General features: G+C 38.0%; 1 protein-coding gene across 1 annotated transcript in view; it reads left to right on the top strand.

Annotated features, from left to right (window-relative positions):
• Positions 1 to 206: 206 nt before the first annotated feature.
• GREB1 (growth regulating estrogen receptor binding 1) overlaps positions 207 to 18,457 on the top strand; it is a 94,721-nt gene continuing 76,470 nt past the window's right edge. The window contains exon 1 of the mRNA XM_063330489.1: positions 207 to 304. The gene's annotated coding sequence lies outside the window, so the exon portion shown is untranslated. The remainder of the gene's footprint in view (positions 305 to 18,457) is intronic.

Raw genomic sequence — 18,457 nt, forward strand, 5'->3', positions numbered from 1 at the left:
GAGAGGAAAAGGCAGGGGGGAAGGGAGAGGGGTTTGTATTCTTGACCTTAGGTAGCTGGTGCTGAGAGGTAGCATATTGTGTTGGAGCACAGACAGAACTAGAGTTTGTGGATGGGAAGGAGGGAGCAAAGGAGGAGGGAGGAGGAAGCTGGGACAGCGAGGGGGGAGGAGGAGAGAGCAGCATCTCTATCTTTCTTTGCAGACCACGCTGCTAAACAGCGAGGGGAGGCTCATGCTTCCCTAATATCCATCGCTCCCTGCTTCCAGCGTGGTCACAGACAGAGCAACAAAGAGGGTCTCAGAGGTAAGATCCTTGCAACTTGCAAAGCTGTAGCATCTGCCAAAATAAAGAGAAGCAGCAGCAACAATACAGAGAAAAGATTATCAGCACCTGGGAATGCTCAGAGACGGCAAGGGGGTAACTGGAAGCCCAGGTCTCCTGAAGGCTAAGGAAGTGTTAGCAGCAGGAAGCAACACGAATGGAGTAAGAGGGGAGCAGACCAGGTCCGAGGGTATCAGGATACCAGCTAGCAATATTCAGCAGTGAGCAGTTTGTGTCCCAACTGCCTGTGTAGAAAGAGGAGAGAATAGGGCAAAACTGTGAAAGCAAATTCTCTGATACCTGAAATACATGGCTAAATAAGGCTTAACAAAATATAGGAGTGGTTTATTTCCTCAAAATGTAGTTCTGGATGAACAAAACAATTCATTAATTTGTGCATGTCAGAAGAAAAAAATAAAAATGAAAAGCAAAGCTAAAATCTGCATATTGTTTTGGGGTTTTTTGCATGGAAGTTTGGTTTTTCATTTTAGGACAATGCTTCAGTTCAGAAATGCATATAATAGAAAGAAGGAGAAAAAAACCCAAAACACCCAAAGGAAATGGCTCTTTTTTTTGTCTGTTTGACAATTATTTTAAGAAAATATTTGTGATACTAAAACAAAGCACGCTGTTTGACCTGAGAGATACTGTTTAATTTCATTTATAAAGAACCTTAATTTTGTACTGGCCTGAAATGAAATTTATAATTATGTTTGATTTATCTACTCAGCATAAAAAATCAGCAATTTGGTTAGGTGTATTTATAAAGTGAGTTGTTTATTTTTATTTGTGGATACTGGAAGCTTAGATGAAGGAGACAGAAAGTATAACATCTACATATTGGAGAAATTGATGCTTGCTTTTTCCTTGTGCTTTGTCTCATTTACTTTACTTTTTGAGGTATGAGCTACCTTGGTTTTGATCTAGTGCCTCATAGACCCTTCTGAAAATTATTAACTAATAATGTCGGTAATGTCAGTGCTTGTTGTTAAACATGTTGAACCAACTACAAAGAAAATTATCAGTGGCTTGTATGTTTTAGGAATAAAAGTCTTTAGGATTTGTTGTCTTTTTTTCATTACGAAACAGAATCAGTCTCTAAATCGGGACATTCTGGAATATTTGTGCTTAATTGGAAGTTTCTGTGTTTTCGTCTCCACACTAGGTAACTAAAATAGCTGTAGTGAGTAGATCTGGTGTGTGAGTGATGAAGTTAGAACCACTGTTCTCTGCCTGCTGTGAGGAACTTGGAGATGGTAGACCTGGTTTTGATTTGCTTTTTCATCAGTGTAAATTTACTGGTACAAGTGTACATGGGATTAGCATCAGGTTCTGTACTGGTCTGCTTCGTCATTGCCCCATTTTTCTTATAACAGACAGAAGAACCACATCACAGCAATGGGAGTTTTCTTTCACCAGTTTTTAAAATGATGTTAGTTGCTATTTCAGGGCTTACAGTTCTGTTATTCTTTTCAAACTATAAATAACAGTCTGAGTTTGGTCACCTTATCTGCTGTGGTAGTTGTCAGCTCTAGCTTTGAAATTGACTTCAGTTAGTAGACAATCAGGGTTTTTATTAAAAAAAATCGAACAAAATAACTTCTTTTCCTGTCAGCCTACCCCCTTGCTTACACAACTTGTTGTATTTTTTAACTCTGTCTTTTGGTTTGCTAACTGCAGGAATGCCTGTTATGTTTTTGAAACCTCTTTTTCTGTCTTGTCCTTAACGCACAGCTGTTTAAGAAAACCTCAAATTAATTGAGGCCTTAAAAATGATCTTTTGTTTCTTTAGAAAAACTAAACTTACTACATACCAAATTTGCTTACTTATTTTTTTTTTATTTTTTTTTTGGTACTTGACTGCAGTTTTGATTTTCTGTGACTTCTGCTAAAGAAATTGAATGTTCTCACTTTGGAAAGGTTTAACTGTGTTATGTGTGTAAAAAAAACAATAACAAAACAAACCTCACACAAATCTACTACTGCAGGTAAATTCCATTTGAAGCTAACATTCTTTTCTACTTAGACAATAGTTAGCTATTGTGCTCTTAAAACAACCTTCTATGAACTGTATTGTTCTTGAAGTTTATATGGGCTGGGTGCAAAGCTCCCTGAAGTCAGGAAGAGACATTCCATTGACTTCAAATGGCTTTGGATCAGGCCTGTCACGTGAGATTAGCTCCTGACAGAAGATCTTATAAGCACAGGCGCAGAACAGAATGATTTAGGGATGGAATTTCACTTATGCCGTGATTGTCTTTGCTTTGTGAATATCTGTCAGGCACAATGGTTTTGAAGCGATGGATCATTTGTTTTGTGTTAAAGATGTCTATATTCCTTGGTATTGTGAATATAGAGTTTTGCAGAAATTTTCTTGTAACTTAGGTCTCAGGTCTATTGTCTATTTGTGACTGTATTTAAAGACTTCGTTAAGGGAATTTGTCTTTGGATATGACAGTTCAGAATCTCTTAGATGAGATTTTATAGCCTCAATAATACTACCCAAAATATGCACAAAGTTAAGGAAAGAGTTTTCTGATGTGAAATAGCAAGTTAAAAACAATGGTTCGAGTTCTGTTTTCCTCGTTGAACTAAAAGAACACATTCTATATGAGAAATTAATGACTTCCATAGTTTCTCTTTTAAAAAACAACTGCTGCGCCACAAAACCCAGAAGAGATTGCACTTTAAGTCGTGAAAAGTGGCAGTCAGTTTGACATTTGCAGTTTTTCTGCATTTGAAACTTAGGCAACTTACACAGTGTAAAAGTAACCATGACAAAACCAGTGTAGTTTTGTATAACAAAATAAAACAGGAACATTTTATAGCATGCATTATGTAAGGCCAAATTTGGATTAGGAAATTGTAAACTTTCAAAGGCTATTCTTGTTAATAAATGAAAGCCTATCAGACTCATAACACTCTAATGATGCTGGGCATAATTATCTTTAGGGAAAAATTGCCTTTGGTTCTTATTGATTGTGGCTCCTCTCATGAATACAAAGTCTGCACAGCGAATGATAAGTGATCTGTCACTCCTTTTTTCACCCTCATACAAAATAAAGGATTTACTTACTCTCAGCTGAGATCAGGCTCAGCCATGGGTTTATTTCATGTGAATAAAAGCTACATGAAGGGGCATAACAACAACCAAAATCTACATACAAACAACCCCACTTACACAAAAATATGACTGCATTTGTGTTTTACACACATGCACAGGGAAAGCATTGCATCTTTAGCTACAGCTGAAAATTCTTTGCTTTGTTCCACTTAGACTTGTTATTCATTCGGTCAGTCTGCAAATCTGACTAACTCTTAAAAACTTTTGTTACACAGGCTGTTGCAGGTGATAGTGTTATTTACTAAGGAAATTTAAATGCGTCACAGTCATTTTGTAGACATCTGTAGCTACTCCTTTGTAATTACACCTAAGGATTCCAAAGAACATTGGTTTGATTTTCAGTCTGCCTTCATTTGCTGTTATCCATGTGTTGCCTTTCATGCTTGAATGTTTATGTGAGGAACAGCGGAAGTCTAACAAGTAATATATCCAGTTGTGTATTTTTGAAGAAACAGTAAAAGAAAATTGCCATTTAGACGTTGTATATCTTAGAAAAAAATTCTGTAAAATATAAATACTGTTTCTTATATGAAGAAAATATCTTTTTTCTATCTAAACAGCATAGCAGTACTTTATGTACTGGAAACAATCTGTAATGATGTTGGAGGCATATTTTATGTAATTATGCCATAAATAGAAATGAATTTTTTTCTGTTGAAGGTATATTAACATCACAGTCATCAAAATAGGCAGTACTGTCAAAGAATTGCCATAAAAAATGTATTTATTGGTATGAGAATTCATCCTGATACTTAGCTTATTGACTCTTTTAATGCTTTTTGTGTTGTTTTATGACTCCTTTAATACTTTTTGTGTTGTTTTAAATGGGTTACCTGCGAAATGTATCCTTGTTTTTAACCTAGCTGACTTAGTTTTTAGAGGTCCTTAGTAGGAAAGTGTGCGGGTAGGCCTTCTGTTTTTATGCAAAGGGGAAAAATAGTAGATTTTGTCTTTTGGGGATGTGAAGTTTTTATTTCCACAACATTTTTTATCCTTATTCCAAGGATAAACATTTATTTAAAATAAAAATAATGGTCTAATCCTGTCCTGTGAAGTTCTAGTGTCATTATACAATGCTTTGAAATGATAAGCTAGTTTCTAATGATTATGACTGCGCTTCTCTTATCATTTCATCATACAGGTCCTCATCTACAGGATATATGTATCAACTGCAAGGGGACTTGAATGAGTATGTAGGCAGGTGTAAAAGCAGTGGTTTTACTTTTATCAGCTGGAAGTTTAGTGCATTAAAAAAGGAAAGTATAGGCTTTTCTTATTTGGAACCACATTTTCACATGCTTTCAAAATCTGTACTCTCCCAGTTTCTGTGCAAACTACAGATTAAAGTAACAAAGTAATACCCCATACACCAGCTGGTCAAATCATACACATAAAGTGGTGGATAAAATCATAGATATCACTGGTGTAACAATTCTTGTTGTTTTATTACAACACTTGTAATAACAGCAGTGAAAATATTTTTGAATGCAAGAATGATATGGAAGTTGCTGAAAAGTTGTAAAAATTGTTAATTTTAATCTGACAGCTATTTTCATTATTTTCACCCCAGACAGAGGTAATGAAATGGTTGATTTATTATGTAAATACATTTGTTTTTAAAGAAAATGTTTGTGACTTACTTGACTGTGATGGAAAGGATGCTTTAGTTAAGTGAAGGATCCAGATCTCAGTGGGCATTTTTGTATAGACGGAACTATAAATGGTTTGGGCCCTAATTGTTCAAAACCCATGCATGAATATGCTGTGGAGATACTCATAACATATATATATGTAAATTGGGCTCAGTTATTCCTGCTATCTGTGAAAAAGTCACTTGTCACTCCCATTTGAGGAGGAAATGCATCTAGATGCTGGCCAGTTCAGACTTGCTAGAATATATCTGACTTTGATAAGTAGTTTCATTTTTATCATTTTATTCAATTAAAAAACTTCTGTTAACAGGCGTATATGTTGCTAAGCACTTTGTTGTTTTCCCCCTTGTTCTACTATATTCCCACATTTTTTGTCATTTTTCATCTTTTGTGTAAAGAAGAGCATAGCGTTCACATCAGTGGTAATTATGTCTCTGCTGCTCAGAAGGGCCTCGAAGCAAGAGAACCTTAAAAGGAAGCAGATAAACCAAGTCTTGTCTTCTCAGCATGAGACGAACATTTGACCCAGTATCCAGCCCCGCAGCTATGATACAAGCACCTTATACGCTTGCAGCATAGCAGTATAATATATCTCCTGATTTGAAGTTCACATGATGCTGGAAAAGCAGGAGAGGAATCTCAGTGATGTACTGTAGTAATCTGCCTCACAGTGGGGTCCCCATTTGAAAGACCATTTAGAAGGAATATTTCCTAGGCAGCAGCATTAGTCCCATCTCATGTGTGTGATGCACGGCCCAGCGTGGTGGAGGCCAGGAGATACCGACCAGGCCTACTCATGTGAGAGGGTGGCTGAGCAAAAAGCAACATACAGTGGACATTCTGTATTTAGAAGAGCTTATAAAGTCCTGGAAAAGTCCTATTAAATTCTGTGAAGCAAATATGAATGCAGAATCAGAGACATGGTGTTTGGAACGCTCTGGTCTTCCACTGGTACTCCAGTCTATTCTCTAGGGGCAAGTAGGCTTCCACAATGTGAAATGAGGGTGCAGCTCCACAAGGAGAACTTCCTATAGTTTTACACACACACACACAGAATCACAGAATGGTTCGGGTTGGAAGGGACCTTAAAGATCATCTAGTTCCAACCCCCATTGTTGATGGATTATTGTGGAATTTACTGTCTCTTATATAATCTGAGTGTATTGGAATGTGTTTCCTCTTGCCTTTTAAAGGATTGTTTAGAAAGTTAATTTTATGAATTAGTTGAAAAATTATTTTTGTCTAGTGATGCTTGTTTAGGTCTTTCTCAGATTGAAAAAAGAAATTGTAAGTACCCAGCTTTCAGGGTAGTAAGGTAAATCTCCTTACATCCTCGGTATGAGTCATAAAATCACAAAGGAAAATTATATTGTAAAGTTTGATAACAGTAAATCTTCTCTTTTAATTCTTACCATTCCATGTACTGCAGCTCCATGTCAGAGAGCATGGCAATTCACAGTTACCGACAGCTTTGAACAGCTGACTTCTGAACCACTGGTTAGGTCCTTCTGACTTTTACTGAGTTTTGGTACCAGGCCTCAGAATACATCAATAAATATTGGGTATTGCTCTGCGGTCATATGTGGCAGGTTCAGATTACTGTGGTAGATTCCCAGACATTTATCTGTGACGTCAGGAGAAATTGATAACAGACTCTGAAAGTCCATTTCTTTTTATGTAATACTTGTGGGAAAACCATCCTACTGTTCACTTTCTTGCTTATGGAGCTCTTTAGAGGAAACCTGGATACAGGAAAGAAGCTCCATTGTAAAACCATACAATCGTAGAATCATACAATATCTCAAGTTGGAAGGAACCCATAAGGATCATCAAGTCCAACTGCCTGTTCCTCACAGAACTACCTAAAACCAAACCATATGACTAAGTGTCATCCAGATGCTGCTTGAACTCTGACAGGCTTGGTGCTGTGACTAAGGCCCTGTGGGGAGCCTGTTCCAGTGACCAACCACACGCTCAGTGAAGAACCTTTTCCTAATATCCAATCTGAACTTCCCCTGATGCAGATTCATTCCGTTTCCTCGTGTCCTGTCACGGTGACCAGAGAGAGAAGATCAGCAGCTCCCCCTTTACTTCCACCCTTGAGGAAGTTGTAGACTGCCATGAGGACATCTCTCAGTGACGAGGGCACCCCTCAGCCTTCTCCAAGCTGAACAAACTGAGTGACCTCAACCTCTTCTCATAAGTCTTGCCCTTGAGACCTTTCACCATCTTGGTCGCCCTCCTCTGGACCACACTCTAATAGTTTGATGTCCTTCTTATATTGAGGTGTGCAAAATTGCACACAGAACTCAAGGTGGGGCAGCACCAGTGCAGTGTAGAGTGGGACAGTCACCTCCCTTGACCGGACAGCTGTGCTGTGCTTGATGCACCCCAGGACACAGTTGGCCCTTTTGGCTGCCAGGGCATACTGTTGACTCATATTCAACTTGCCATCGACCCAAACCCCCAGATCTGGGGGGATATCTCTCTTCTTTTCAGCCTGGAGAAGAGAAGGCTCCGGGGAGACCTTTTAACAACCTTCCAGTACCTAGAGGGGACCTACAGGAAAGGTGGAGAGGGACCTTTTACAGGGGCATGTGGTGATAGGACAAGGGGTAACAGTTATAAACTGAAAGAGGGGAGATTTAGATTAGGTATTAGAAAGAAATTCTTTCCTGTGAGGGTGGTGAGGCACTGGCACAGGTTGCCCAGAGAAGTTGTGGATGCCCCATCCCTGGAAGTGTTCAAGGCCAGGCTGGATGGGGCTTTGAGCAGCCTGGTCTAGTGGGAGGTGTCCCTGCCCATGGCAGGGGGCTTGGAACTAGGTGATCTTTAAGGTCCCTTCCAACCTAAACCATTGTATGATTCTATGATCTCTTTCTGCGGAGCTGCTCTGCAGCCTCTCATCCCCCAGTGCGTATATATAACCAGGATTATCCCACCCCAGGGGTAGAATCCGGCACTTTCTCTTGTTAAATTTCATACGGTTGGTGACTGCTCAGCTCTCTAGCCTATCCAGATCTCTCTGTAAGGCGATCTGTCTGTAACCCTCAAGGGAGTCCACAGCTCCTCCTAGTTTAGAATCCTAACTTACTTAATGTACATTCAATTCCTGTATCCAGATCATTTATAAAAACATTGAAGACCACTGGCCCTAAAAACTGGGGGAACCCCACAGGTGATTGGCCACTAGCCTGATGTAGCCCCATTTACTATAAGTCTTTGAGCCCTCATCTTGTCGTCTTGCTTGTCCTCAAAATAATCAGTCTCAACATGAACAAAACGAACTGTCTTAAAATGCCAGTTTACTTTTTTCAATTTCACATACATTAAAATATTAACACCTGTAAAATCTCAGGCAGTGACCGTGTGTAGTCTTATATAGATGTTAGTATATGTCTTTTTCTGTGTGTGTGTCGTCTTTTTTTTTTTATGCAGTGGAGTTTCCCAGTACATTCTGGTGTTTATTTTAGTTCTTTTCTTTCTGTTATGCAGACAGCATTTTATGTGCTTAAAGGGAAGCCAGAGGCAGCTGAGGGGTGCAACTGGGAGTATCAGTTGGTACGAAAAAGAGTGCAGCAAGTGGGGCAGGTGGCTTGGCTTCTCAGTTCATTCCCGAGTTCCAGCCCACTGGTGATGTTCACTGTGTGGTGTTCTCTCTTGGGTTCTCTTATACAGTAATTTCCCTACAAGGCAAAAAACTTAAGCGTGGTTCTGGAGCTAATTGACTTGAAAGGCTGCTCCCACTAGGCAATATGGATGACACAATTACTTATGACTTCCTTAATACCACAAAATTTTCAATACTATTTAAGTAGGTCTTGTATAATGTGATGCAACATTCGTCTATCACATGTTTTTAGTTCCATGCCAAAAAATGTCACTCTGATAAAAGCTGCACTACAGCCTGCATAGTAATTGAATTAAACTGACTGGGGGAAAGAGCACACGCAAATAGTTCTGTGAGGCCAAACAGAGACCTAAAGACACTTTGGCCAAGGATCCAATGACGTGAACATGATCCTGCAGTGCGGATGCAAGTGAGTCTCCATCCCTCGGCATAACAGCCAGGCATCTTTTCCTGGGCCAGATGATTTTAGCAGTACAGGTGTAAGATCACGTTGAGAGGCCAATCTGGATGTGACGTTATATTGTATAGGATGGCAGCAAGAGAGCAAAACTTTACGGATGATGCTATCCCCATTTCAGATTAGCTATACTGCTTCACAGTCTTTTCACTGCTAGGTAGCATTGCTTTTGCATGTAATTTGGTTTCTTTGTCAATGTGTTTACTTTCTAAAGAAAAAAGGCTATCTTGAATTCAAGATAAATCTTATTAAGTGTTGGAGTGATGCCTTTAAATTTTGCAAATGAGGTCTTAATCTCCAGGGAAAGCTTCCCCGAGGTTTATTTTCTTCACTGTGTGCTTCTGTGGATCCAATTTGAAATAATTTTTCTTGCTAAGGTGCATCTTTTAATATATTCAATTAGAAATTGCTTACACAATTGTGTTTGTTAGCTTATGTGGTGAAAGTCTGGCAACTCCTAATGAAGATGACACAATGGAGAAAGAATGGTCTGACAAATAGCAGGCCTGCAAAGGAATAATCTATTGAATCTTGTATCTTCTGCCTACATCGAATTAAGTGTAACTGCAGCCATAGAACTTGCCTACGCTCAGGGTCATGTATAAAAGCACGCACATGAAAATCTAGTGTGTTTTATTAAGGCTTTGTTCACACATCCTCTTCCGACTGCAACTGTGCTGGCTAAGAAGGTTACTGCCCCTAGTACCTCATTATTGCACTTCTGTCAGAGGTTATCACAGGTGGCTCTGCCGCTGAGCTGCTCCCGGGCACAGTTCCTGACCTGTTTTGCTTGGAATGAATGGGGGTGGTGAAGATCTATTATTTTAACTGTTTTAACATTTTTTACTAAAGAGGGTCAGGGATTGCCGACAGGAGCAACTATGTGGGTAAAACTGGCAAGGCAATAATTTCCGACATTGGAGCAGTACTGAGCCTCTATAAAAGCGATTGTAATCTTTTCAGTGGACACTGCTAGAACTGGAAGATTTGTCGATGGCCTTCTATGCATTGAATTTACACCACTGATTTTTTAGTCTTTTAATGTTGCTATATAGATATGACTTTAGGTTCGTGTATATGTTGCCTGTTTCAGTGTAGTTTGTGTTATCCATGGTCAGGATTCAGTTAAATGAAAATGTTTCCAGACTTGTGGTTCAGTAGAGCTTTTTTTGCCCTGCTTTACCTTTATCTCTTTTACATTCTTGCTGGAGTTGCTCTGAGGGCTCTGTGCTGATTCAGAGTTGTCTCCCCTGTTCTGTCTGAAGAAATGCAATTTATTTTTAAAATAACAAGAGTAATCACTGAGCAAAATTGCTGAGGGTCTGGTTTAGTTCAAATCCCACTGAAACCACTAGGATCAATTTTAACAGCCCTTGTATGGCTATCATCAGTATTTTGTCTGAGAACTTTTTGAATTTGAAAACTGCAACCCATCCTCTTTTTTCCCTTTCTTTCTATTTCTTTTTTATATTATTTGCTGGTATTTGCCATACTTTTTATGGTAGTAAATTAATATAGAGGAGAAGAGAGTTTCTAAAGACGGCAAGATTCTTGGTCATTCTAATAATTCCTTTTGTGAATTCAGTTTCACTTTTTTCTGATAGGCATCTACATTAAAGTAAATAAACATTGGCTGAGCTGAGTAGATAATATTAGGTGATTTAGAACTGGCTTTAAAACAAGCATTATAAATCCCAATATTGGCATTATAAATTATGTATAGTTTTATTTTTAAAATGTTGGCATGTATGCTTCTTTATCTGTTGGTTATCACTGATATGTCATTGACTTATAAATTAGGAAGAATATTGTCAGTGTAGAAAAAATTGTATCAATGCCAGTTTGAAAAAAAAAAAAAATCAATGCAAAACAATTTACCACTTGGGCATAGATTTTTAAATTAAAGTTAATTTAGAAGAGTATATACTGTGAAATCCATCAAATTTTGAAACAGACTTTGTCCTCATTCCCAGCAATGGAACTTCACTCCAGGACAATGTTTGAGCAGTGTGTTACGGAAGTGGTTGTCAAAGCACAAGAGACTGAATAGAGACACTACTTTCGCTGAACTCCGAATTTGTACATACTTACTGATCGTCAGTAAGTTTGTCTTGTTAGAGTTATTACTTACATAAATGATGTCATTTATGTATCTGGAGTGGGTTTTCAGTAGGACTTCCCATAATAATGAAGGGTAGAAGGTTGTTTCTCTAAGTGTTTTCCTGGCTGAGCTTGTACAGAAAATGTTGTTTAAATGCTGCAGGAAAAATACTGTGTTGTTGATGATAGGGGACTCTCAGTGTCTTGGGTAGATGTGTATTATTTCTGTTTGACCATTTGGTTCAACTTTTATCCCTCAGAAAGGGGGAAAATGAAACTGTTTGATTAAAAGTACCCATAGTAATCTCTGATAGTTTCATGGAAAATGTTTTCTCTAAATATTCTGGAAGACAATAGGAAAATGATCTAATTATTAATCACACTGGTTGTAGGGAGGAAAAGATTTTGAAAACCCTTACAGTTACATTTATTTTAAAAATATGAACAAATGTATAGAAATTGATATCAGTCCTTAAACTACAGCATGCACACCATTTAAAATGTGTACATTTATTGGTTGAAATTACGTTAGCAAGCTCATACATGTGCATGTTAAAACTGATATTCGGTATGACACTGACGAGGCAGAAATACCGTGGGTACGTGTGCCCAACGTGGTGTCATCAAGAAGCTTTAGAGAGAGTGGTTTGTGGAAGAAAGTAGGTGTTTCAGAATGGTTTCAAAACCAGAAAATTGAATGTTTTTTCTCATTGACACTATTCCCTCTGCTCTTTTTGTAAACTCTTCTTACCATTCCCCCGGTACATTAGGACACAAAGCAATTATGAAAAGCAAAAGAAATCCTTAGTTTATTGGCTAAATTTGGAAAGAATTTTTGACATGGCTGACCATCCTTCAAATAAGATCTTTGTGTCAAAGTGCAGAGGTCAGGGTATAGAAGCCTTGGGATATCAAAAGGTGGTGAGAAGAATGGCTGGGATTTCCAGCAGCCTAAGAGTGCTCTTTTGTCTCTAGTGGTCAGTTGTCGAGGATGATGCCTGTGGACATCAAAGAAATGTCTAAACAGTGTTATCTGGGCCTGTCCTTTGCCCCCTGCCATGTAATGGGCCTCTTTTCAGGAAAACATTGGGAAAGCTGAGAAAGCGAGTTGTCCTATGCTAGTGCTATTAATTCAGCAAGAAAGAAGATCAATAACATTTGCACTAACCAGTAAAACAATCTGTTAGTTTCTAAAAATGCAGATTAGTCAAGCCTGTAAGTTATACATTGCATATCCAAAAATCAATTTTAATGTTTTTTCATAATGTATATGTCATGAGATCTTACTTTCTAAAAAATTTATTTTCTTCTTGCTTTGACATATTATGGACAACTGTTCTGAGAAAACAAACCAAAACAACCCCCCCACCTTTCTTTAACACTTGCAAAGAAGTTAGGGTTTTTTTGTTCACAGGTGGTATGTACTGAGGTACTTTTAAAGTAAAAAAAATGAGCTGATATTTGATGCATTTCGTGCTTAAAACATTGACACTGATGTCTTGAAGAGTTATGCCATCATTTTCAAGATGGATTGCTTTCCTCATCAAGGAATAAAAGTTACACTATCAAAACAAAACCTGTACCTAATATGTTTCAGCTCCTATATTACTTATTCACTCTGTTCGTACAGTAGTGAAGTTGTTTCTTTGTGCTAAATGCAGTTAAAAAAAATAATCTATTCTGAAAATGTTATGAGAAAAGAAATCTATTAGGAGTATTTTCTATTGTTACCCGAGTGCAAAAGGAAAACATATTGTATGCTCCTTGTAAGCTTGGATTTCTTTTTAGAGATTAGATCTCTTTAAATCCCCAATTTTGCAAAGAGATACTGCAAATTTTAGTGGTGAACAACCAGGGCGATAGTCTGGGGCCCTACCTGTGGGAGAGCTCATTAAGCCTAAAATAGGAAGCAACAGAGAGGAAGTCAGACTAGAAACAGGCCTTTGCTTGTAATTCCTGTGAATGTAACTCCGGGTTCTTCTGTTGATTCCGAACCAACGATAGTGCCTATGTCATTATGCAGTACTGCTGTCATTCTTGAACTATGTAGACAGAATGTCAAAAACATTATTTTGCAGGATTGAGGGCTAAGTAGAGTTTCTGGTTATGGATCTGCCTCTAGGAATATTTAATAAGACCAACTTTTAGGATTCACTGCTGCCCACATTTTGCTAAGAGCATATTATTAATTAGAATATACTTGAAATCTTTACTAATAAGTTAGTCTACATCAATATATATAATTGCATTATTGTTATAAGAAAACTATATGAGTTCAATATCAGATACTTGAGCCAAATGGTAAAGTAAGTATTAAAAATAAAACAAACCTGTGGTTGAATCAATGACGAGTTCTTAAAAAGTGGAAATCGGAGCTTGGATGTGTCAGTATGTATTTATGTGATATCTTCAAATATAACTAAAAGTGTAAGCGCAATGTGCTTTCAAAAGTCTGAAATTAAACTTTTCATGAGAATTAAAATCTACACCATATTTCATTTTATCGTAAATTAGGATTGAAGAGAAATGTATGAGTTAACTTTAACTAGAAGAACATGTATAACAGTATCACTGTTGCTAAACTAAACTTCATAACAAGGAACACATGTATTGGGATAATTGTTATTTATTTGGACAGATATTGCACTTGAAAACTGATATTTTGGGCTGCTAGATGACTCACCATTACTTACCTTCCTATATCTTCATCTAGTAAAGAAGATGAAGAGCTACAGATTTCCTAGCATGCCTAAATGACCACAGAGAGACTAGATGATTTCCATTGCTACACTGAGAGTCCAAAGTAAATGCTTCTCACTTTCAGAGTATGGATCTTGAACACTGATACTGCAGTTTGTCTATTCTATAGTTGATACATTTTATAATATATAATATAATATAATATTACTTTTAGAAAAACATGGAGAACAAAGTATTGCACCTCTTTTTAATATTTTATACTTTTTCTTACTATACCTGCATTGTTTTTCTTGTCATAGTTGCATCCTGATTTTGCAAACAGTTCTGTCCCTAGCTTTACCCAAGAGAACTTTTCCAATGAGTGAAGGGCAAAGGCCACACAAAAGGGTAGTGTTTACAGAAGTGAGATCCTGATCCTGTAGTTAAATTCTGATCCTATAGCTAAATAGATGAATTTAAATTTTTATCAGAAGTGATACGTGTCTGCAAGTATCATATTTCAGCAGTGGCGTAGATAATAGACTTAGCTAATGAATAGGTTACTGCTGTTTGCCATCAGAAGGCATATTCTGATATGTCATGAATGCATAATTTATAGGTAAGAATAAGAAGACAGAAGTCAAGGAAATGAGAAGAATGTAATTGTCTTATAAAGATTTCCAGACCGTCTTTGAGGTTACAGAATTGCCTCTTTATTTATCTTTACTGCACACTCATGTAGAACTTTCTGCTGTATGAATTTAGGAACAATCTTTCTTTCCCCACTGCCATTTGAAAATGTATTTTTAAATATATATTTGCTGTCTAATACTTCTAATGACTGCGGCCACCATCACTTAGGCAGTTGCTGCTGCTGGCCACTCTTATTCCCACAACAGTTGCACAGCTGCATAGGTGGCATATGCATTCATGTGGCTACATGGTGAAATAGTTTAAGGGACTGAGCTGGCTGAAAATCAACTTAGAAAAAGAAGCAATAAATATTTTTTTTTCCGCTAGGTCATGTTCTGGTCCCACTTAACATGTTCATGTGTGAATACCTGTGCCCAAACAAAACAAGAGGCATGAATGTGTAGATTGGCTCAGCCCAGAAAGGAGAGGTACTCACTGCACAAACTGGAAAAACTACTGAAAAAATTACTCAGAACCTGTGCTAGAGGAGAATGGATTCCCCCTACTGACTCCTACTTGTACATGTTTGCAAATGTTCACATCTGAAGTCAGAAGTGCAAATCTGACGCTCTCAGAAGCACAGAAATGGCCTTTTTGAAATTCAGGTGGGCTGGTCTGTCCCTCTGATGTTTCTGTGTATCTGCTGTAGATTATGTCAAAATTATTTTTAAAAAATCCATTTTTAAGTACTGGCCTTCATTCTACATTATTCAGTTTAGAGAAGCCTAATTAGGATTACAAGAGCTGCTGGAAATGTCATTACAACTTTTGTAAAGGGAAGTCAGACATTGTAGATTTCCATCCCTAATTGTAGGGCAGAATTAATGATCCAGGAATTAGATGATAAGTAGTGTTTGGTGTTATTAAAAAAATTAAAAGTAATATATAGCAACTAAATATCCATGCATAGTGGTGTGATCTGAATTAACTGTTCTCCATCGGGAGACAGGTTTTGAAGTTGTTAGGTCGAAGGACAGCACAAGAAGGACATGGACCTCTTGGAACAGGTCCAGAGAAGGGCCACGAAGATGATCCGAGGGCTGGAGCAGCTATGCTATGAGGACAGGCTGAGAGAGTTGGGGTTGTTCAGCCTGGAGAACAGAAGGCTTCAGGGAGACCTTATAGCCCCTTCCAGTACCTAAAGGGGGCCTACAGGAAAGCTGGGGAGGGGCTATTTATCAGGGAGTGGAGTGATAGGACACGGGGTAACGGCTTCAAACTGGAAGAAGGTAGATTTAGAGTGCATATCAGGAGGAAATTCTTTCCTGTGAGGGTGGTGAGGCACTGGAACAGGTTGCCCAGGGAAGCTGTGGATGCCCCATCCCTGGAAGTGTTCGAGGCCAGGCTGGATGGGGCTTTGAGCAGCCTGGTCTAGTGGGAGGTGTCCCTGCCCATGGCAGGGGGGTGGAACTAGAAGATATTTAAGGTCCCTTCCAACCTAAACCATTCTATGATTCTGTGAAAACTTGGTGGCAGTTAGGCAAATAAAAAATTAATAATTATTAAAAGGAGAATATAGGAAAAAAAAAAGTAAACAGTATTTTGCCACCGTATTAATCTGCTCTCTACCCATATCTTGAATAATGTGTGCAGTTCGAGTTTTAGAGTAGAGTAGAGTAGAGCCAGGGGAGTCCTGGAATGGAGACAAGGATGACTGGAGATATGGAGGAGTTTCCATAAGAAAGACTGTATAGGGAGTTCTTCAGCTTTGGGAAGCCCAGGAAGAGGGGACAGAAGTTCTAGGAAGTCTAGAAGGTAATGAAAGACAAGACATTGTACTGGACTTGCTTATTTGCTATTTTTCCTAATAAAAGAATTAGGGTAGCCACTGGAATTACCGTGCAACAAAGATAAAGTGAAGAAATGGGTTGCTTTTACCATTCCTTCTCTTTTTTTTAAATATTTGACTTCCCGTGCTTCTCCATAGCACTTGTTTTTATGCATATGCTCATTTTCATCATGAGAGAACAGTTTAAATCTCTCTTCTGAACATATAAAAAATGGGTATGTACACTACGGTGCAATTAGATGGAATAGTTAATCTTGAATTTTACAATGATTTCTGAAAAAGTGGTCTTCTATGGTGTACAGCAAGTTTTTGATCTTTCAGAAGTGAGTTTTGATTGTGGGCAACTAGACATGTATTGCTGTTTGAGATCTCTGAGCAACCTGATCTAGTGGGAGGTGTCCCTGCCCATGGCAGGGGGGTTGGAACTAGATGATCTTTAAGGTCCCTTCAAACACTAACAATTCTGTGATTCTATCTTAAATTATGTCCCAAATTTATCAGAAAGAATGAGATGGGAAACCTGTTACACACCATGGAATAGTGCACAGGAATTTGAGTAATCTCAAAAGAAGTGAAAAGTAAGTGGTGCTGGATAATACAGGTTTCTTGCTCAGAGAAGTTGCAGGTGTAGAGAGCAGGTGTGAAATTTTGTGGCAAACCCCTGCAAAAAAAGAAGTTCTTACCTCAATTGCTGTATTTTTAAATGAGCCTTGTTCTTACTTAGCTGGTTAGATGCTTGAAATAAATTTAAGTTAAAATGAAATTAAAGTAACTCTCTTCCTATGCCAGCAAAACATAAAAGCGGGCTTAACATATTTTAGTGAGAGAAACTTCTCAGACCATTTTTCATCGTACGGCTTTTTATTCTTTTTAATGTAGGCTGAGATCATAACATTAGTATGTTAAATTGTGTTACAACAAATTAAGATGAACTTAAGCCTCCCAAAATGAGAGATATGGGACAAAGTAGTGGGACCAAGGTGTCCTGTGGTGGGCAGGTGAAGTGACCTGCTCGGAATCAAAGAAAATTGTCATTTTCAAAGTTTGAAGTAGAAGCCTAAATTTGTTGTCTACTGATCTTGTGCTAATGTTTCTGAATGCATCTTCCTCATGCTTTCAAATTATACCATAAAGCTAAGATATATTTTTCTGAAAGAGCCTTTATCAAATGTCTAGGAAAAAAGCCTGTCTTTCATAAGAAATGTTTACTGCTATTGAACAAGTGATCTGTGTGTGTAAAATATACTGGATGCATAATTACAGGGAAAATGGATGCTGGCAGATGTGAGCAAGCCACTCCTTTACGCAAAGAATTGTGCTCTTATACAAATTACAGGATAAATGTATGCTGACAGACGTGGAAGAGTCAGCCCTTTAATGCAAGAATTTTGCTGTTACATAAAAGCTTGTTCCTAACATGTCAATTGGTACAATATGTCCAGTTGTGGTGTTTCAGACATACCATTTTGTACCTTTCATGCTGGCTGTTTAGAGTGCTATTCCATTCTTTCATCTAGTCACGTGAAATCTTGATCATGAGGGACTGGTCACTGCTGCAGGGACAATGTACAACGGATATTACTCAAATGTGAGAGCAATGCCCAGCCTTTTTGAGAAAAATTAGGCACTAACAACCAACTGAAATAATGGCATTAAAATAATATAAATGAGACTGTCCTAATTTTTATACTTGACGGTACAGTGAACTCTCTGTCCTTATGCGCCCTTGATGTGCCATTCATGTTTTTGTAGATTTCTAGCATGTGCCTTTAAGACATCTCTTTTCTGTTCTGAAGAATCCCAGCCAACTAGATAGTCCTGAAGCTTGTTAACATTTTCAGTCTTCATTCTTGTCTTTCTTTGAACCTTTTCAAGTTCTACTCTGTCCTTTCTGACACAGTGGACCCAAAGTGCACACAGTGCACCACTCCAGTGTAAGCAGATCATGAATTTATCCAGTGGCATAATCATGTTTTGTGTTTTGCTTTTGGCTCCTTTTGTCTTAATTCT

This window comes from Chroicocephalus ridibundus, chromosome 3 (assembly GCF_963924245.1).
Source record: "Chroicocephalus ridibundus chromosome 3, bChrRid1.1, whole genome shotgun sequence".
NCBI lineage: Eukaryota > Metazoa > Chordata > Aves > Charadriiformes > Laridae > Chroicocephalus > Chroicocephalus ridibundus.